Source organism: Fukomys damarensis, unplaced genomic scaffold (genome assembly GCF_012274545.1).
Source record: "Fukomys damarensis isolate Sample0158 unplaced genomic scaffold, DMR_v1.0_HiC HiC_scaffold_30, whole genome shotgun sequence".
Taxonomy (NCBI): domain Eukaryota; kingdom Metazoa; phylum Chordata; class Mammalia; order Rodentia; family Bathyergidae; genus Fukomys; species Fukomys damarensis.
In genome coordinates, this window is record NW_022900942.1 from 41,877,588 (window position 1) to 41,900,702 (window position 23,115).

Below are 23,115 nucleotides of genomic sequence, written 5' to 3' on the forward strand. Positions count from 1 at the left end.
AAAAAAAAAAAAAAAAAAAAAGTACTTTGATGGAGATTCATGGTAATGTTTTTATTTTAGTAATTCTTTTTTGTTTGGGTTTTGGAGGCAAGGTCTCCCTTTGTAGCTCAGGCTGGCCCTGAACTCGATATGTAGCCCAGGCTGGCCTCAAACTCACAGCAATCCTCCTGCCTCAATCTCCCGAGTACTAGGATTACAGGTGTGTGCCACCACACCAGGCTCTTTAGTAATTTTTTTTTTAATTTAAACATTGACTATATTTTTGGACAGTGTGATGTGATGAAATATCTCTTGCTCTCCATCAGTTGGTTACAGAAAATATGTGTGTGAAACAAAATTTTCATGAAACAGTATCTAATTTTGCTGTGTGCATTGCACTTTGCTATTTTTTGCTGTCCTAGTCTACTTTTTTTTATACCGGCATGGAATTGATTTCATGCCTCACAAAAAGGTTATGCCCCATGTTTTGAAAAACAAAATTCTAAAGGATATTCTCTAAGGTTTTTGCACCCTTTTAAATCAATGATTCCATTCCTCTAAGATTTTTCTCATTTTTCAAGCTCCCTGAAACAAGTGACCATCTACTTAATCTCTGTTTAAAGTTGGGCTTTGTGTAATCACATGGAAAAACTGACCTTTCAGATCCAAAGAAGATTCACATACGGAATCATTTTAACCACAGTTCACAACATTACTAACACATCCTGTCTACTAACTTCCATTATTACTTTGATGTTGAACAGCTTTGAAATACCCTTACTTTCTTATTTCAAATGTTACGCTCTCTTTTTTATTGTTAGAGAAAATAATCTTTGTCTCAGTGCTTCTATTCCACAAAAGAAATCACTGCTCACTTTAGAAGGAACTCTCCAAAACAGGATACTGACATTTCTCCCATAGAACAACTTTCCTCCCTTGTCATTTCTCCCCAGGTAGAGCTTGGTTTCACGTTAGAACACAGAGCTTGTACCAAAAGCACTGTTCCTGCAAAATAAAGTTACCTTTGAAGTAGACCTATGCGCAGGAGTGAAAAATAATTGCATCTTCTCATAGCTACGTCGTGCTTTTCTGGTCTTATGAAGAGCAAATTGGGTCAAAAATGTTCCTTCATTTTCTGTGTTGGATTGGTTGCTTGTTAGGCTTCCTAGGAGAAGAGGAAAATTACTAAAGGATGGAGAAGAAAAGGAATTTTTCAAATGCTGTTATAAGAATGTGCTAACTCACATCCAAAAGGAGGTAGCTCTTTTCCTTCCTGTATTAGCGCGGTTGGTGGAAACACTGTCAAATCAAAGTCAGAAAATAGGAATTTGAGTCCAGCTTCTCTTATTTACAAGTTCATACAAAAGATAACCAAAGACCTGCACTTCTCACCAAGAATTTACAAAGCATGCAACATGAATTCATAAAGATAATAAATAAATAGTGCAAAAAAAGAATTTGGATTATTTTAAATCCAAAATTGATCATTATTACATTCTCTAACTATGCAGGATGGTTGTCAAACACCTACATTTTTATATGCAAATAAGTCACTAAATGAATATTATAAGGACAATTAGAGCAATAGCTTAATTTCCTGCAGAAAACTTCAAAAGAAATTTGTTTTATAGAAATTTGTTTGTTTTACAGTCACAAACATTTATGTATCACCAAATGAATTAAAATAACCTGGTGCCTAAAAATAAATAAATAAATAAACAGTGCAAAGGGTTTATATAACTAATATGAAAACCCTTAGACTTGGGAACTCAGCAAATGATTTCTTCACTTCTCTTCACACATGAAAAACAGCTGACTATGTGTAACAACAGGAAAACAGATCAGCAGAGGCTTAAGGAGAGCTAGAAGAAGCATCGTACTGAAGCTTTTGGTGATCCCAGGAGGGTGAGTAGGATTCTAGGGTACAGGAGGTGGAAAGTCTGGAAGCTACCTCACTATGTAAACAGTGAAAGAAAAATGCAGAGTAAGTTCAAAATAATGCTCTGAATCCCATAGCCTCTGCTTTCAATTTCTGCCCTTGGCCAAGTTCCATTCTGTGTGAGTCTCAATTCCGTCGGGTAATTTTGTTTCAAAAGGTTAATATTACCTACCCAAGAATTATGAAATTCTTGTTTTATCAAAAAGTATAATTCCAGTGAAACAATTTTATACAATTTAGAGTGCCTTAGAAATACAAATGAATAGTAGTCATTCTACAAGTACGTATTGAAAGCCTCAGCAAAGACCTAGAGATATAATTGTAAATTGCCTTGCTGCTTTCCCTCCCACACTTGCAATGAAGCTGTTAGGAAAAGAAAGCTAAGTAGCATTTCACAACAGAAGTGACATACACACATGTTCTTGCATTGTAGAAAAGAGCTCACCAGCCACAAAATGTAGCTTGCTTAGGGGGCAGACTTAAGATGAGGAAATCCAAAATATAAATAAAGAGCAAAACAAAAGACATATAATAGGTAGTAGAGAAATAGGTCTGTTTTTAAAGGAGAAAGGGAACAAGAGATGGAGGGAGAGCATAGAAAGGGATGAAAAAAGAATTGAGATATATTATGTACATGTACCAAACTCCCCATGAGAAATCTAATCATTTTATAATACAAACATGTATTAATAAAAAATAAAAACTGGAAAAAAATGAAGATTCCAGGGCTGGGGATACAACTTAGTGATAAACTATTTGCCTAGCATGGCTTAAATCCCCCAACATCATGAGATAGATAGATAGATGACAGATAGATGATAGATAGATAGATAGATAGATAGATAGATAGATATAGATAGATAGATAGATAGATAGATAAACTAAAAAGAATTCAAATGAAAAAAGAATATGAGCAGAGACCTATAGTCTGTTCGCTTCACTCAGATATACATTGTCAAAATTCAAGAGGCAAAATAAATACGATATAGCTCTGTTCCTCCAGATAGGCAAAGTCCAGTAAGGTGGTACAGCCCACATTATACTGAGAGAAGCAATCCAAGGTGCTGCTAATGCATCAGTCAGTGAGCAAAATGTTAGCTAAGTGACACTGGAGACATAGATCACACCTAAGACCAAAGCACCAGGATACAGGAAGGCACGAGGGCACAGAAAATCATAAGCTTGCAGGAAGGGAAAATGTGGCTAGACTAAGGAAAGTCAAAGAACTCAACCAATCTGTTTTATGTCAATGGTGGAAAATAGAGACGGCTTGTGTGTGGCTTTCAATAGAGAGTTAATGAGTTTATTCTTTATCCTGCAGGTGATGGGGCATAGAATAAAGTCTTACAAGCAGACAAATGATAGTGTTAGGAAGAATAATTCTGGCAGCCATGAGCTTGATATACAGAAGAAGAGAAGACTGGTTAGTTGGTTGCAGAAATAAATCAGGACTGGCTGAAATGGCGATGGCCCAGACTACAATACTGGCAGGAGAAATGGAAGAAACAGATATACATTTCTCATTGATCAGACGGAGGTAGAGTTCTTCTGTAGTATGTACGAATTGAAAGTATTAACTAAAGATAGGTTCATTTCATTTTAATACAGTGGACTCTCAAGTTATGACCAGCCTGATATATGAACAACCTGGGTTACAAACAGAATTTTAATCTTACCTTATGAACAAAATATTCAATTATGACCAGAATGCTGGCTGCTTGTGCTTGCAGATGGTCTCAGATACAGATTTAACCTTTAAAGTATTCTGGAAGGAACAATACAGCATCCTTCCCTGTATCAGGGTTGAGAAATCCTGGGCCAATGTCTCTCTAAGGACACTGAGATCTGCCTGTATACAGGAGACAGACTTCAAAGGCTGTGTAGAGGAGAATGAGCCTTCAATTGACCAATTTGAGTTACAACCAGCCCTCAGGAATGAATTAAGTTCATAAGTCAAGGGTCCACTGTACTCTGACAGCAAGCAATTGTTATGGTTTGAATGTATGCCCTCTGCAAAATTCATGTTGAATCTCAGTCCCCACTGTGATGATATCATGTGATGGGATGTTTTGGGAAGTGATTAAGTTGTTGAACAGAATATATATCAATGAATATTCATATAATGTTCATTGATATATATCATTTATGAAAGACATTCAATGAGTTAGTGCCAAAGTACAAACTCTTAGAAGGAAAGACTGGGCCCCCTACTGGACATGGAACCTCCAGAGACCTGGATCTGGGACTTTCGGGCCTCCAGGAGAGTGGAGGAATAAATTTCTATTCCTTATAAATTACTCATTCTCTGTTGTTCTGTTATAGCAACATGAATGGACTAAGACACCAATTTTCTTTTGTTAATGCTTTAGCATGCATTGAAATGATCATAATTTGTGCCCTTTAGCACTAGATGTCTGTCCATTAAGCATGGTTCTGAATTGGACCAACAAGATGACCAAAACCAAAGGAGAGAGAAGATTGTCCTAAAGCTCCCAATATTATTGCTAACTAAGGAGAACACCATTCTTGGGACACAACTACTCCTCTTGTCACACAAAAATCCTACCCAGAAAGCATCAATTGTCTTCTAAAAGACCAAGATCTACAGGGATATGTTCTTGGCAGAAATAACTGAAGATCCCAGTCCTTCTCATCTTAATACTGCCTGGCAAGTGATCAGTGCCACAATCTCACATTGCTTAGGAGACTTTTTTGTCTCAAGAAGTGACAAAAACAAGCATGAAGGACAGCATCATTTAAAACACCCAAAATGAAATGGGGCGCCTCATTACACCCTGGACACTGGAGAAAGTACCAGGAGTAAGAGAACACCAGGGGCAGGTACATATGAAGTGGTGAGCCTGTGAGACACACAGAGCCTAGATAAGTGCTCGTTGCACACTGCTTTATTTTACCTGCAGCTTATTTGATTTGGGTTCAGTTGTCTTAACTAAACCGTTTTGAGTTATTTATATGCAAGTGTGGCCCTATTGTGGGCATTCTTCACCTGCAACCACCAGGTTTATGTGTGTTTGAAACAAATACTACAATTCTCATAGCAAGATGAAAAGTAAAACAGAAATAAACCACCCAGAGCCATCAGGCAGAGCTCCTCCCTCCTCTAATGACCCACCAGCAGCTAAACAAATGATGCTTTCTGATAATGCACACATATCGCTGTTGTCATGGAAACACACTTAGCAACAAAGAAACCTTGACCTTTCCCCATCTGTTTAGAATCTTCACAATGACACATTAATTTCAACATATGAAAACAAAAAAAGGAGGGCATAGATGTTACACTATATCTAATTCCCTGGCAGAACCTAGCCCAGTGTGCATAAAATTCGTAGATGAGGAAGGAATGATGGAGTTTTAACTCAACACTCCCAGTAGGAACCTGGGTGACAATTCAGTGGCATTAAGGAAGAGAATCCAAACATGCTCTGATACTGAGACACTTGCGCAAAGGCTCCAAAGTGAGCCAGAGACAGCCACAACAAGCACACCCGCCAACACAGATGCTCCCAAGAACCAACAGCAGACATCTACAAGGAACACATATCCTGTGAGAGCAAACACTTTCTTTATGCAGCTATTGTTAGCAGCCTAAAGCCGAAGACAATGGAGACAGATTCAGACCAATCCTGTTCAACCCAATAAATGCCAGCTCTATGATGAAAATTGCATATAAAAAAGTATATAACATAGGTTCTGTCTCTAAAATAAGACACTCTTTGTAAATACAGAAATATTATCCCAATTAAATCAATTACAAAAACCCTGAAAGGTAAGATGAATATTGTAGGAGAGGCCTCTGAAAGGCTCTTCAGTTAAACTTGAAGGAATTCAAACATTCTACAAAGTGTTAACTCTCGTATGAGTAGAAATATGGGTTAAAGACACATTTAACTCTTTCAAGAAAGAAGTGTAGCATAGTAAAGCTGATTAGGAAAACAAGTTGAGAAATTAACCTGTCAAGGAAATAAAATAATAAATTGCAAACATGCTGAAAAGTGATTAATGTCTTATAGGATAATAAACTTCAGAGGTGTCTGTTTACCCAATAAAAATTATCTGCAACATATCAGTGGTGGAAAATTCAGCATCCAACTTTACAAAACCTGAACCCTAACCTACTAAATAATAAGCTAAACAAAGATAATCTTCTCCAGAATGTGTGTGAAGATGGCCTTTGGGTGGACTTGCTATAAAACACTCTAGTATGAAACTGAATGTATATACAGTGTCATTCTGCTTTATTTCTAAGTTTTCAATAATTTTCCTTAACAACAACAACAGGATAGAACTAGAGAGAAAGAGTAGAAACAAATCATGAAAACTGAAGGAAGAATTGGGATGACAAGGTCATTATTCAACCCTCCACTCAGGTGCATTGTTAGGAGAAAAACAATACTCTTAGCGATGGATTGCATAAGACAAAATAAGATTCAGTCTCAAACTGAACAATAGCATTGAGCACACAATATTTTACAGGATTAGAAGCATGTTGAGAATCAATTTTTTTCCATTTGCTAAAAATCCTGGTAGGTTATAAACAAACTCATAATGGAGTATGAAATGAAAAGGAAAATGATTTTGGGATTTACTAACATCATAGAAAAAATAAACCATGAACTACATACAAAAAGAAACTTGATTGATTTGCTGTAGTTTCACTGAGAAAAATATTAAATAGTCAACACTTGGTATTTTTAATTAAGTGCAAACTAATATACCTGATACACCCAATACAAACTCAAAATATGTATTATTGTTCAATTTCATGTTTATGTAAGATAGAGTAGAAGAAAGCAGGGGAAGGCAGAAAAGGACAAAGAAATGAAAGAAAGGAATGGAAAATAGAAGTAAAATATCAGATAGAAATTGATGAGATGAAATTAAAGTGTAGGAGGGCAAGGAAGGGGCAACCAAGAAAGGAGGAACCAGAAATCAGCTCATGACTATCAAGGAAGAAGGATAAGAAAGAGCAACATATGAAAGAAAAGATGTTGAAAGAGGCAAGCTGATCATGAATCTTCACTACCTGGCTATTAGAATGGACCAAACCCAGAAAACACACAAATGCAGATGAGAATTTGGAGCAATCGGAGTGCTCATTCCTGGCCAGTGAGGAATGCAAAATGGTAGTCACTTTGGAACTGTTTGGTAGGAGGATGGGATTATGGGGCATAGTAGGGTCCAGGCAGCAGAGGTAAAGTCACTGGGCGCATGACCTGGAAGAGTTTATCTCCCTTTCTGTCTCCTCCCTTCACCTTTCTACTTAAAGTGCACTACGACATGAGCAGATTTTCCTCCAAAATGCCACTCTGCCTCACTGGTTTTTTGTTTTTTTGTTTTTTGTCTTTTTTGGAGGGGACCTGAAAATGAACTGAATCATGAGCCAAAATAAAATTCTCCTCTTTTAAGTTGTGGGTGTCAGAAACTGTTTCAGCAATTAGTAAGGTGACTAGGATAGGTAAAACAAAAACAAAAACAAAAACAAAAAAACCTTTATTTTTTCACAATTATTTTTTTCAGTTTTCACTTAATTTCATTTTATTTTTTATTGAGTTTATTGGTACATTTTAAGTATACAGTACAGTTATATTCATCATTGGGATCTTGTACCTTTAGATGACAAATCTTGGTTCTCATTTTTCCCCTTATCCATGCCCTCCCTTCACCCACTCCTCCCTCCCCTATTTACAAAGACTTTGCTTCCTTTTTTCCTTATCTCATATTTTTTCTTTTCCCTTATTTCCTTTCCCCTACCCTTCCCACTTCCCCTACACCTTTAGCCCTTTTCTTCCTATTTCACATTATCAGTTATACAATTTGGATCTTATTTACTCTTTTAGTTTTTCACACCAGAGAAATTATTCGGTATTTACACATGTGTGTCTTATTTATCATTTTTCACAGTTTTAGAGACTCAAAGTCCAAGATCATGGTGCCAGCATGGTTGGGTTCTTCATGAGAACCTTCTGCCTGATTCATAGACTATATCTTGTACTTTCACATGGAAGCAGGAGGGAAAAAGAGAAGGAAAGAGGAAGGGGGAGGGAGAGGGAGAGAAAGGAAAGAGGAGAGATATGGAGAGAGAGAGAGAGTATTTCTCCTTGTAAAGACACTGATGCCATTTATAAGTGCACCACTTTATGACCTAGTCATTTCCAAAAGGCCTCATCTCCAAATAGTCTTACACTAAGAATCAGAAGCCTCAACATATGAGTTTGACGGGGACACAAACTTTCAATTCATATCATTAGATGATCCAGCAATTCTGCCCCATAGTATGTGATCAAAGGAGCTAAAAACATATACTCACCTGAAAACATGCACAGGCATGTTGACAGTAACTTTCTTCAAAACTTGTCATAACAAAGATGTCCCCTCAGTAGGTGAATGGATAAATTGTGGTACATTTAGACAATGGAATGTTATTTAGCAATAAAAAGAAATGAACTATTGAGCCATGAAAGACACAGAGGAGCTTCAAGTGCATAACAGTAAGTGAAGAAGCCACGCTGAAAAGGCTACACACTGTAGGATATTCCAATGGTTCAACATTCTGGAAAAGGCAAACTGTAGAGATGTGAGGATCTCTGACCATCAGTGGTTGAGGGAAGGAAAAGATAAAACATGGAATATTTTAAGAATTGTGAAACTATTCAGTGTCATACAATAATGGTGGATATATGTCCTTATATATTTATCTTGAAGAGCACCAAAATATACTTCCCCAAAATATACCACTTTGTCATAAGGATTAGTTTGAGTTAAAGATACTTAAAAACCAGCACACACAAAAAGGTCATTGTACTCGAGTCCTACTGTGTACCATAAGAGGAACATTCTTAGAGAATGGGAGATGGGAGAAAACTCCCATGTAAATGGTGCCCCCCCTGTGTTGGTAAAAAAGAGAAGCATTCTTGTTACCAGAGACAGATACAAAGGCTGAGAAAAATCTCTACAAATAGGGTTTATTAAAACTTCCAACTTCAAATAATAAATAAGATAAAGGGGATATGACCAGAAGGTAAACTTTCAGAGATGTGGAAGGGGATCAGAGACAAGGGAGAGGAAAAGAAGAGTAGGGCAATGGGGGTAAAAACATAATCAAAATACGTTATATGAATATTGGGCACCAATATACTAAATATACCAATATGCTAAAATAAATCTCATTTTTTCTGTATTGCTAATATGCACTAAAAACAGAAGAAAACCTTATCTTTCTTTAGCCCCCCCATACATTTTACTTTTCCATAATTACCACTCTTTGTTCAACCTGCTAAATTTGCAACTTTAAGTTGTCATCTTATTATGTGCCTATGTATGTGTACAAATCTACATGCTTTTCTCCTATTAATCTGTCTTAAGTCACTGAATTATCAGTCCCTGTCAGAAACTCTAAAAGGGAAGAGTGAAAGTTTTGTCTCCCCCGCCACCAAGGTCCAAAACCACAGAATGTGCTGGGTATCAGGAGTGAACTCTTACGCACACTGCTGACTTCGGGTGATAACTGTCGATGTAGGTCTTTCACTAAGAAATGAACCACTGGGGGTGAGAGATGTTAACTGTAAGGGAGGAAGTGGGGTACACAGAAAATCTCTGTACCTTCTGCTTCATTTTCCTGTGAACCCAAAACTGCACCAAAAATAACCTCTTAGAAAGAGAGCAAAAGAAATATGAGGTGAACAATGGGAACCTGGAGTAGTCCTCCCTCAAGGCCTGATAATGGATACTACCAAACCCTAAACATATAGAAATATAAAATTTAATTGATAAATTAAGCATAGTAAGAAATGGTATCAGTAATAATAATCGAACAGAAGATTATTCATAGTCTAATGTAATAAACTTATTGGAATATTTCCCTTTCTTAAAAGAGTCAAAACAAATATTTTCTGGCCATGTCTGCTAGTGGGCAACTGAAACTTCAGAAAGCAAAAGGACGGTTCAGGGAAGACTGTTACGTCCACAAAGGCAGAGCAGTCACTAAAACTAGAGGTAAAGTCAAGGGGAAATGCCCAGTCCTTTATTAATTCACTTGCCTTGGTCATACAACTACAAGCAGTGATTACTTGAAGGCCATTCTTCAGAGTTCCTGGGTTCCTCTCTTGCATACCCACATCAGGGAAAAACTGTACTCGAGTCCGCAAACAGAATATCACACTGCCTGATGCAACTCGAGCTCCAGTCTGAGCTTGGTCCCAGTGACACCGAGCAGCAGGGATCCGGGCCAGCTGGAGGGACGCGAGTCCCGGGGCCGGCCAGCATCTCACCGGATGGTAGTGACAGGCTCTGCATGAGCAAAGGTGTAACAGCTCAGGGAAGAGCACAGCCTCCCTCTGCGGCTGCAGCCAGGCCCTGGGACCTGCACACACAGGCGGACTCTAAAGGCAGCCCCTTCTGGGTTCCCCCTCCCCTGACGAAACCTTCTCCAGCGGTCAGTGCTTTCCTCTCAGCCTCAGACTCTTCCTGCTCCGCCTTTAAGAGGTTAACACACGTTAGAGAGAAGGCACTTGAAAGTTTTCCGCTTTTAATTTCTGCTTAATGACTTATTGGCCAGGGCACTATCACAGCGTCTTACTTAACAGCCTTTCCTGCACAATAAAGTGTGCTTGGCGCCCACCTCGGCCCACAAACTCTACAATTAAGCGATCGTTTGTCCTCAGGAGCTTGACAGAAACAGGAGTCTGAGGCGGGCTGGGAGGAGCTCAAATTTATTAAAGTAATAAATAACCTGGAAGCCCCCACCAAGCCGCTGCCTCCCCCTCCTTATTTACTTCCTTTCTGTGGCTTCTGAGACAGGGATATGGGAGACTTAATTGCTTGGAAAGAAGGTTGCCTAAGAGCTGCACAGTACTCGCATCTCAGAAACAATAAAATATAAAACGGGGAGGCTCCAGGGCTGCAGTTTAATAACGGCCTGCTGCGGGCGGGGCTGACAGGAGCAGGACTCCCTCGCTGCGCTCGCTGGGGCAGCCGAGTAGGCGCAGCGCCACCTGTCGGCCGGAGCGAGCCCCCACCCCACCCACGAGGCTCTTTCCTGGCCCGGCGCTCCCCCCACCCCATTTTCGCATTACTCTTAATTATAAGGTTTTTCTTTAATCTTCTGGCAAGTACTACTTTAAATGTAGACATTCTTGGACATCGCCTTTCACTTTTTTTTTTTTTTGTACCGGGGATTGAACTCAGGTCCTTGCGCTTTTGAGGCAGGCAGTGGAACCACTGAGCTAAATCCCCGGCTCGCTTAATATTTTTAAATATAATCTTTCTCAAATATGCTATCTCTGATAATAAATTTTTTAATTGCAATCGCAATGTATATGTTTGTGTGGCTCAGAAACTAATTTCTATCCAGGACTTACTTCTCTAGAATATGTTTCCATCCAAAATATTATGTTTTATAAAAAATGAGGGCGGTAGTGTCCTAGAAAGTAAAAATAGATGCCATAATTATCCATACCAGTGCCCACTTTTTATTTTACATATAAGCCTCACAAACGCATTTTCTATGCTCTCATCTACCAGCCTATAAAATAATAATCTTTCCTGGTTCTCCTCTTTCTACTTCCCTTTTCAAATTAAGCTTGTGAAATTCAAATCACACAAAATAAGCCATTTTAAAGTGAATAATTCAATGATATTTAGTACTTTCATAATACAGTATTGTGAAACCATTATCCCTCTCTACTTTCAAAACATTTTTACCACTCCAAAGTACAAGCTCATACCCATGGAGCAATTATTTCCTCCCAATCTAACATCCGCAGCCACCAATCTTTTTCGGTCCCTACAGATTTATGTTTTGTATATTTCCTACAAAACAAATCATTCACCAAGAGATCTTTTGTATCTGCCACTGTATACACATACCACATCTTGTTTATCCAGTCATCCACTGATGAAGAGGTATTACTTTCAACCTTTGACTGTTATGACTACTGGTACTATAAACACGTGTAGGATACAGTTCTTATTTAATCAACTATTTTCATATATCTTGGGTATATAGCTAGGAGTAGATTTGTTGGGTCCTGTGATACTTCTGTGTTTCCCTTTTTGAATAACTGCCAAGCTATCTTCCATAACAGCTGAATCATTTTGGAATCCCAACAGCAGTGTACAACACTTCCGGTGTCCTGAGGATGTCACACACAATTCTCACAAATACGTTCATCTACTTTCCTTGTTCTTGGTCCAGAAAGTAGTGATCTTCCTTGCAAACTTCTTTTTAAGGTCTAGTCACTTTTCTTTCTTTCCTTATCTAGATGAAGTTTCTTCCCAGAAACACATTATCTACTACACGGTTCAGTTTGAACAAAAGCTTAAAATTTCCATGCAAACAGAAAAAGTTGCTGAAAGGGAACTTTGATTATTAAGTGCTGAGTTCTAAAAAAAGATTTTTTTCACATATATGAAGACTCATAAAGCTTTCATGCTCCTATTCCAGGCTGGAGTGCAGAGACAGGTTGATTCAGGGCTACTATTGTGTCTTCTGTTGTGGTTCCATCCTTTTAATATGGATTCTATGTTCCAACCCCCAAAAAAAGGGATTAAACCAAATAAGAACAAAACAGAAAATCTGTAAAACAGGATATCAAAACTGGACTAAAATCAAAGAATCTTTCTAACATACTAAAGGAAGCCCCAAGGTGATAGCTGGGCAAAATGCCTAGAAAACTACAAGCCCAGGTAGAAGAAAAATGACACTTTCCAGGTGAGATGGTTCCAAGAAAAACATGGAATTAGTACATTACTTCCTTGAGTTGAACTTGCTTAAAATGAACTGTCCTCAAAGGCCATCAGAACGTGAGGGTACCAATTCAGTAGAAAATGAACTAAGTAGATTAAAAATCAAAGTGAAATTACTATCCTCATTGCTTAAGTAGATTAAAAAAGAACAGTAACAACAAAAATATACTATAGACAAAAGAAGGTAAACACAATTATTAACAAGAATAAATAATATAAAATTATATCAGAAGGATAAGATGAAACAAAGCAATTATGGTATAAGAGAACTCTATTGTTAATTTACCATAATATACTTTTGATAGTATCTAATATCTAAAAGATAGTACATGAATGCTTCAGTTACTCAAGCCTCAGAAGTGTAAAACAATAACCATCATTCTGTTATTTTCTCTCACATGTTCAGAATTGACTCAGTTGGCTGGGTCTTCAGTGGGAGTTGTTAACACTTGCAACTGGCCTCCCTAGACTTTGTAGGTTTCTTTAGAGCATAGTGGCATCCGATATCAGTATAGTAGCTCTAGAGTCCACAGGCAATTGTTGCTGGATGGTGAATCATTTCGTGTGATAGTCACAGTCACAAGCCCACCTTGATTCAAAAGAGACGAAGACACCAGCTCTCGATGAGAGGAGCATCAGTGTTATATTGTATATACAGCACGTGAGATGGAGATCTGACTGCAATTTCTTGAAATAAATATTGTAGTTGTTTTGCAATAAGTACATCATCTTAAAGATTTTCATAAACTCCTCTAACTTTACCCTCATATGGCTTTTCCCATTTTCTCACATCTTTACCCAAACCTGTATTTTCTTAATTTTTTTTTTTGCTTGTTTTTCTCTTTTACCAATATTAATGGATCTCTACTTTGGCCCAGATATAATAATAGATTTATTCTGTCTCTGAAACAATTTTTAGAAGACAAATGGACATAAAATAACAGCCTTAAAGAGACTGGTCATCCAGCAATGGAGGAGAGTGCTATGCCAGAGAGAGGTTCGACTGCCTCAGCTCCATGCAGGTGTCCACAGAGCAGCACAGAGGAATTGAGCCTCACGGAACCCAGCGGGCTCTCCTGAGTTACGGAGAGGAGCTGAGAGCCTGAGAAAAACCAAAGCAGCCCAAGCACACGAGACAGTAATGAAAAGAGTTTCACAGAAAGAAAATTATGAAACCTGCAGAAGGTTTTCCTTATTCATCATGTGAGAAAACTAGCTGAGGCTAGAATAAGAACAATAGGACAAGTTTCGAGAAAACAGAGATCAGCAGCTATATGGGGCTGCAAATTATATCTGTTCCCATCAGCCAGACTGAAAAAACTCATAATTCATGAGTCAGTGTGTAGAACCTTCATGAAATTCTTTCTCCATTAATATACGATGATTAGCCTTAGATAAAATACTATGCATTGTCACATAACAAACATTAAAAGCTATTACTAAAATGACCAAACTATTTCCAAATAATTTAACTTCCTGCTAAAACAGAATTCAAAATTATTTATAATAATACAAATATATTCAGTATCTTAAAAATTGAAATTCATGATACCTGGCATCCAATATAGGTTCTAGAAAATACAGCTCCTAATGAGAACAGAAAGAAACCGCCTGAAAATGAACCCATTATTAACATAAATATTATAATTAGCAAACAAGCACATTAAAAGAGTTATAACAACTAGAAATCCCTGACATAATACGAAAAGCAGCCATAGGGATATTATGAAAAGTAGAAAAATGCCAGGACTTGAGGAACAATACAGTGGTAAATTCCCTGAGTTTACTTCCATATATTTTAGAGATAATGCTAGAGAGATCTGAAATCAAAAACAGAAATTAGGCACAAATAAAAAACTAAATTCCAAGAAAATCTTGCTACTCCTAGACAAAAGAAAATGTCAGCTGAACAGAGTAGAAAAAAATGATTGGCAACACTCATCTGACACCAGTGTATTAGTTTTTCCATTGCTGGGACACATCCCCAATGCCCAAATTTAAAGAAGGTAAGATTTAATTTGGTTCATGTTTGCAGAGTATTCTGTCTATGATCAATCAGCATGACTCCCATAGTCATGGTAGAAGAATGTAGTGGAGCAAAGATGATCAGTCCATGGTGGTCAGGAAGCAGAGCAAAGGAAACCCTGCATAGAGGAAGGGAACAAAGATCAGACACAGACCCCAAGGCCATGCTCGATGACCTACCCAGGTCTACTGAGGTGTGCTCCACCAATCCCAGGAGTGATCCTAAAGAACGATTGAGTTGACATTTCACTCCAACCACCATATTCCACCTCTTATTAAATTTATACCCAAATATATCTCCATAAACCATACTTAATCTCCAAATAAAGACAGTAGGAAGTTAATAATTCCACCTAACATAATACAATTTCTGCATACAACCAGAAAGGCAACACTCACTTCCCCAAAGTCTTAACTATTCCAGCACTTTTCAGAATTCTAAGTCAAAGTCTCTTCTGAGACTGAACGCATACTTACCTCTGAACTTTTGTATTAAAAAAGTAATAATAAAATTAAAATTTTTAAAAAGTTACATAATCCTAAAATACAATAACCCAGGGCAAACATTTCCATCTAAAAAGAATGAATAAGAGGACAGCAAGACCAGAATAAGACTGAAACCCAGAAGCCGGGCATGGTGGCACACACCTGTAATCCCAGCACTTGGGAGGCTGAGGATCGCTGTGAGTTTGAGACCACCTGGACTACATAGTGAGTTCCAGGTCAGTCTCAACGACATAGTGAGACTCTGTCTCAAAAAACCAAAAAAAAAAAAGAAAAAAGAAAAAAGACTGAAATCCAGAAGGGCAAACATTAAGCCCGATAACTCCATGGCTGGAATCTGCAGCACTTGTTAAAATGTGAGTTCCAATGGGCTTGGGCAGTCCCACTCTAAGGCCTTACTTGTAGCAAACACAGCCTCCACTCAGTCTACAGCTTTTTTTTTTTTTTTTTTTTTTTTTTTTTTTTTTTTTTTTTATTTTTTTTTTTTTTGCAGACATTCCATACTCCTGGTATCTCCAATTCCTGGAGATGCCACTCCACCTTTGGCTTCATTCCTATAGCTTCACATGCTGTGTTCTTAAGGACACCTTGTTTGGCCTCCCAGGCCTTCCTTTAAAATATGGGTGGACATCTTCTTGACCCCACAACTCTTACATTCTGGATGCAATAAACAGGTATCTCATGTCCAATGTCAAAACTGATTGCCAAATTGGGCAGTAGCTGGACCCTCTTGGACCATGACTATAGTCCTCTGAGTGCGTGGATAGCTGAGCACAATTAAATGAATCCCCAGAAACCAATTTCCTAGGAGGCTACTCTTTCAAAATGAAAGGGTTATACCCTTGCAACCTTGAACCTGAAGTAGGTGGGGTGAGTCTTTCATCTTGTCCCTATACATAGTACATGTTTTTGTTTTTTTCATTTTTGGGGGTTTTTTTGTTTTATTTTTTTTTTTGTCATGGCACTACTCTCTTCAACAGCTACATCTCTTTTGTTGCCAACTTTACATTTGATTCCCTCTGTGACAAAATTTAAGTTTGCTAGATTTGTCTTTTCTGCTTTTGTTCCCATTATCACTACAAATATGGCAAAAGCAGCCAGCAGTACACATGCCTCAGCCTGAATGTTGGGCTATCTTGAAATTTCCTCCCAGATTGATTAGTCTATCACTCTTAATCTCATGGACCTAGACAAAATTTAGACAAATGTTCACATCAGTGTAAGACACATGGCCTCAAGTCCAACCTCCAATGGAGTCCTTTTGCCCAACTGAATCCTCCTGAATGTGACTTTCCTATCGGGTCCTATTGGTATTCTGGTCTTCCAAGCTCTGAGAAGAATCACCTGTAGAACTCTACTTACAATATTTTATAGTTTCTTTAGCCTGTATATTCAAATTTTTCCAAACTCCTGCAAGCCAGTTGCAAGCACTTCTAAACCATGTGTTCAGGAAAGTCATAATAACAATTCCACTCCTGGTACTAATTTTCTGTAGTAGTCAACGTTTCCACCACTGGGACACAGTGATGAACACACAACTTCAAGGAGGAGACATTTATTTGGATCATGGTTTCTGAGGATTCTGTCCATGGTTGGCTGCCTCCAAGGCCAAAGCATCATAAATGAAAGGTGTTCTGCAGCAAAGATGCTTAGCTCATTGTGGCCAGGAAGCAGAAAGGAAGGGGAGAGGGACCAGACATATACCCTCAGGCCATGGCTCCACAACCTACCCACATACACGAAGAAGTATACTCCACCAATCCCTATAGCAGCTCCCAAAGGCTATCAAATTGACTCTTTGCCCTGTCACACCAAGACAAAAACCAATGGAAGCATCACTCTTATTTCCTCCCACCATGGTTTCAGTAGAGCCTAGCCGGTAATTGATCACCCAGACCTCATCCAGTGAAGAAAGCGATGTCACTCCAATTCCTCCCCTGGGGAAGGAATGAAAAGGGAACTAAAATGACATGCAGTCCTAAGAAACAGGTACAGTGGGTGCTCCACCCTCTCTGGGGAGTTGGTAGCAGGGCCCAGTGAAATATTTAACTTTTACCCCAGTTATTTGCAGTGGGGCAGGTAAGTAAGCATATCCTTTCCAGTAAAGTAGTGTCAGCACAGCCTGGCAGGAAAATACGCATTCTCTCCCCAACCTGAACCTATGCACTATATCTAAGAAGCATGACATTCTGAAAAAAGAAAAATGTCCAGTGTCTCCCAATAATATCAACACAGACAGGATACCAATAAAACTCACTCACACTGAGAAAAAGGACATCATAAACTGAATAAGGAAAGAAAGTCAATAGATCCAACACTGAGGTGACTGACACGCTAGAATTATCTGACAAAGATTCTATAACAGCTATCATAAAAATTCTTCAATTAACAAATATGAACATTTTGAAAACAAATGAAAACCTCACACAAAAAAATAAAAGAATTTTCAGAAAGAACCAAATGGAAAATATAAAAATGAAAATTATAATAACCGAAATTCAAAATTCACTGGATAAATTCAAAAGTAGATTGGAGAGGAAAGAATCAGGGAGCTCGAAGAAACATGATATAAATTACTCAATGTAAAAAACTGAGAAAAGAGACTGAAACAAAAAATATGAAAAAAAATTATCCTGTGGGATAATAACAAAATGACTAGTACTTTTATCATTTGAGCTACAGAAGAAGAAAACCTGGAGCTTGAAAAGTACTCAAAAAAATGGCTGACACATGTTCAAATTGGGTGGAGGGAATAAATCTTAAATTTAAAAGAATGAACCCGTAGTTCTGGGGACGAAGGGCCTTGCACATGCAAGCCAAGCACTCTCCAAGTGAGCTACTTTTACAGCCCAAAACATATTTGTCAAAAGGGGTTTATCTTGGGCTGGGGATTTAGCTCAGTTGTACTGCACATGACTCAAAAATACAAGGTCTTGAGTTTGATCCCTGGTACTCAAAAACAAAACAAAACAAAAAAACAGTTAATCTTGACTACTGGGGACAAAAACTGTGAATGAGAACAAATTGAAAACAATGAAGGCAGAGGAATGACATGAAAGTGTCATATTTTTCAAATGTTGACAGAAAAGGACTGTCAGCACTGAACTCTATATCTAGTGAAAATAGCCCTCAGTAATGAAGAGGGAAATAAGGTTATACTCAGGACAAAAAAAAAAAAAAAACTAAATATTTTTGCCAACAAACCTACCCATAAAGTGTTATTAAAAGAAACTTTCTAAACAGATAGTGAGTAATAACAAAAGATTTGAACTTAAAAAAGGAAGAAAAGACAATAGGATAGGTTAAAATATAGATGATCATTTTCCTTGTGAGTTTTTTTTCCCCAGATTTTATTTGACAAAAGAAGCCAAAATCATAACATCATCTGAATTAGTAACAGATGTCTCCCAGGCCAAAGGGGAAAACTAGGAAAAGAGCTCCAAAAGAAAAGTAAATCAAATCCCGGCAGACGCTCAATGCTGACTGGGGTCAGAATGTGCTCAGAATACACTGGTGGTTCATCTTCTCCTCTGACCTGGTCTCTCATCTTTGCAGTTCTAGTGCAGCTTATGTTTATTCAACACAGCCCTGTGTTAGGCAGCCCCAAATTCCCTGGTGTGAAACCCAGAAGGAAACCTCCTTAATTCCAAAATATTAAATGTGGTCCTCAAGAATGACCCATCTCATGCTTCTTAAAAGACCTTCCTGCCGAGTTTCTGCTGATCCTTTGTTCTTTCTTCTCTACCGTCACTGACTCATTTCATTATTTTATGTGTAAATTCCGCTGTGTAGCATGCCCAAATTAATCCTCTATTTTCTCCAGAATTATAAATATTTTAAGATGACTGAGTAGAACCCAATCCAAGGAAGAATAAACTCACCATTTTTGATGTCGATATATGGAAAATTCACAAAGGTCCCCCCACTAATAGCATCCAAATAGGGAAAGCCTGTTTCCAAAACTGTTACCATTCAGAATTTGCAGTCATCAAACAGAATCATAAATATTAAAGGAACAAGCATCCTTAGAAACAATCTAACTCAACTTTTTCTATTTATGTATAGAGAGATTTATGCTGAAAGAGGAAACAGGTTTCCTTGCCTTGAAGCAGAGATTGACTTGAAATTCAGATGTTTCTTGCTCATGAAGAAGCCACAAGAAAGCAGGTAAAACATTAGTAGCAGAAGAAACAAGAAAAAAAGCAAATCTCAACAGTAAGCTGAAAATAATATTTGCTACGTACTTTATCAACAAAGAAGCCATACAATGACAAAGACTTAGCCCATCACAGGGTCAATATTTGTTTATATTTAATAACAGACTTTTTAAAAAAATATTTGAAATAGCAAGAGCACAGTGAAACTAGAATACTATTACATTGTTCATCGTGTGTCAGCAGATCGGACCCACACAGAATGAAATTTCAAATTAATACTGCTTTTGTGATTTATTGACTGTTCTTATTACCAAAACCTTATCCAAATGGTACGATTTCTTTCACAGTGTTATCAGGATGGCTTTATCATTGTTTTGCTTCGTTTCCTTTTTAATCGGTGCACATTTTGTCTGAGACGCAGGATTTTTTTTTTCTTGAGACCTATATCCATTTTAATTTTGTAAATCAAAGTTATATTTTAAAATCCAATCTTCAGGGATTTATCAATGCTGCCGGCAGCACACTAGTCCTCTGAAAAAGAGCAGCTTATCCGGGAGGGCATGGTCATATGTGCACCACGCTTTTACCTGCGCTTAAGGGTGGTAGAGCAGAGAAGTCATGAAGACACTGAGTCATATAAAGTGACTTTCTTCTGCGGCTTACCTAAGAGGAAGGAAGTCTTTCAAGGTTTCTATGCCTCAGCGAATGCCAGGAGGGCGGACCCGACTCTATCTTCTAGCTTAGTGGGCAGCGCCATCTAGTGGACATTTGTTGGTTCTCGTTTTAGTTGTACCAATGATTCGCTAAATGCCTTCTGGAAAGCTATTTACTGCCTCGTGCATAAAACTGGGAATCATAGTGACTGCTCCGTCTATCTTGTTAGCTACTGGGTTAAACAGAAATGTGAAGTAGTGCAAAACCTCGGAGGGTATTTGTTGTTCACAGCTGTACTTGAAAGATGTCAGTTAATTTTTGCGCTAAGAAAAAGAATTCTCACAGCCCTGTGAATGAATGTAAATTTGGCTAAAAGCTAATGGTTTCCTCTCCTTCTAGGATCGTGGCACATATAAAGTTAATTAGTGCACATAAAGTAAATTAGTTTATGAAGTGACTGGTTAGAGACCAATAACCATTATTGCACGCGGCCCACACAAGCCAAATATGAAGGAAAATTATGGGCACTGCTCTGATACACTCATAGGTAAACCTCAGAGGAGGCCACAGAAGAGACCCCAGTCTCAGAGAAAAAGACATACTTGGGCTTCTACAGGCTTGGCAACAAGGTCATGCCTACAAGGATCGACGTATCCTGTCCAAGGCCCTCTGATTGCTTTTCTCTTGCCTCTGGGCCTCCTCTGTTCCTCCTCCCTTATTCATATTCAAGACCGTGATTGGAGGCCTTGAACAGATATGCAAAGTGTTTCTTAAATGTAGACAATTGAAATGTAAATGTTCCTTCCGTGCACTATTAATTGTTTTATAGCTTTCCCCAAGTACCCTTTGTATATATAGCAATTTAAATGGTGACTATAAAATGTGAAGCGACTATTTTCCCAGTTTTTCTGTCTGTGCTTCTAAGTGCTCTGACTCCACCTATATCTTGGCCCCTCTTCAAGTATCATATTTCAAAACGGAAAACTGCATCAAACGCGCACTTCGCTTTTAATCCAACTGAGATTAGAAAGAACCGGAAGATTTGTTAGTCCAGTCCCTGCCACTCAACATCCCGGGACCCTGGTTAAACTGAGTAAATATTTGGACTGCAGTCTCCGCCTATAAAGCGGACCGAAGACAGGCAGTGTCTCTGTCACCAGTCCAACCCTAAAAATTACTATCACCTCTGTTTACTTACAGATCGCAGTTGTTTGTAGAAGTAAAGCCACCAGGTACCCATTAGCACTTGCTCCCGGCTGCCGACTGTAACATTTCCACCTGACAGGCGAGGTCCAGGCTGGCTTGGCCTGACGCAGACATCGTGATGACAACCCAGACGGTCTGCGACTTAGTGTAATCTCATCATAAAGATGAAAACTCACCGAAAGGAACCGCGGCTTATCTGATGGGGCGCGGGGGGGATAACTAACACCAGGCTACACCGGCCGAGAAAGGAGGCATGAGGACGTTGGCACAGAACCACGTCCACAGCCCTGCCAGGGGGCTTCTCGCGAGAACTTGAGACATGCTGCCAGCCTAGGAAATGCAAAAGGGGACTGTGCCACTAAGGGCTTGCTGTAGTGTCTCTCCATGGTAGCCCACTCTACATTTCAGGGTGTATTTTTCCCTCCCTTTTTTCTACTTTTACTTGGCCCAAACTTGCTGTGCAGAGCCTGTATTTTCCTGCTTTTAATAAATGTAAAACTCTGTCTCATTCAATTCTTTCTTCAGGACAGAAAGAACCTAGAACTGTCTAAAAGGAGATTCTAGTATCCCGCTGCCCGGTAACATACCATGCCAAAATTAGGAAAGAAAGGAGGTGGAGCCCTGATCCTTGCAAATCTCCTTTTCCCATGAAAAGTTGTGACGACATGGATGCCACCTCCCATAACCCAGTCCTAATGAAAAACCAGATCACACACCTGCTCAGAGAGGAATTGGGTTTAGGGCCTAAGTGTCCTTTCTCCATTCACTGGCCATTGAATAAACTTTCTGCCTGCTTCTAAAATTTAGATTATTGTAGAACCATACGGAGTAGAAAAAGGACCTACAGGTCTGTTAACATCTTTGCTTTCAAGATTTAATAGCTTTCGAGAGCCTACCGTCATTTACCCCAGATCCAAAGTTCCTGGGCTACACTAGGCAGAAATTGTGGATTGAGTCAATTCAAACGAATAGCATGAGCTGCAGCTGATAATGTAGGACGTGCTCAGTGTCAAGGGCTTTTAATACAGCAGACCCTCAAGTTACGACATACAAAGAGCTTGGGTTAATGAGGTCAATGGAGGATTCACCTGCCTCTTGTTATCTATTGCGTGAGCCCAAGTAAACATCCAGATCTCAGCTGTGTTGACTTAGTTATAGCCAGCCCTTGGAACAACCAAGTTTGTAAGTCAAGGGTCCATTGTATTGGGAAGGGGGAGCCCTTTAAAAACCATAAAGTCTAACAAGTTAGCATGGGAGAATGAGCTCAGTCCAGAAAAGATTAATCTTTCGAAGAGAAATTTTGCAGGATGTTATAGGGGAACTCTGAACTCCAGATGACTTGCTGGTCTCTAGCATGGAGCTATTGCAAAAAAAAAAAAAAAAAAAAAAAAACGGTGCCTAGTTGTCAGTAGGCTCTTAGTGGACCTTATTATACCCATAATTTGTGTGTGTGTGTGTGTGCGTGTGCGTGTGTGTGTGTGTGTGTGTGTGTGTGTGTGTGTGACTTTCTTGTTTCTGGATATGGGAGACAGGCAATGACTCCGTCTGTTCTTGACCATCTCCTAATGGAGATTTGTACAGCCAAAGAGTTCTCTTTCCAGGGCCAGAAATATATTTGTTTGCTACCCAGTATAATAAGGATAATGACTATCTCTACAGCAAAGGTTGGGCACAAATTTTCCAGTCTTTTAAAAATATGAGCATTTCCTAAGTTTGAGGTCTTTTTTTTTTCAACTGTGACACAAACTACTAGGGGTGTAGCATAAAACTAAGCTACTTCATGTCGCCTCGGCTCAAAGCCAAGAGAAAGTGACAGAATGGGAAGCTCACACTGCTTGCTGTGTGTGAACACAATGCCCCTCCTCTCTGACTCAGGAAATGGGC

The 23,115-nt window shown here is 38.7% G+C and overlaps 1 long non-coding RNA gene across 1 annotated transcript in view; it reads right to left on the reverse strand.

The window, feature by feature from the left end:
• Window positions 1-21,496, reverse strand: part of LOC104871911 — a 22,994-nt gene extending 1,498 nt beyond the window's left edge. Inside the window, exons 1-3 of the long non-coding RNA XR_782992.2 lie at window positions 21,224-21,496; window positions 1,225-1,278; window positions 1,002-1,144 (exon numbers count right to left, since the gene is read on the reverse strand). This is a non-coding gene — a long non-coding RNA (uncharacterized LOC104871911). The remainder of the gene's footprint in view (window positions 1-1,001; window positions 1,145-1,224; window positions 1,279-21,223) is intronic.
• Between the last annotated feature and the right edge of the window lie 1,619 nt (window positions 21,497-23,115).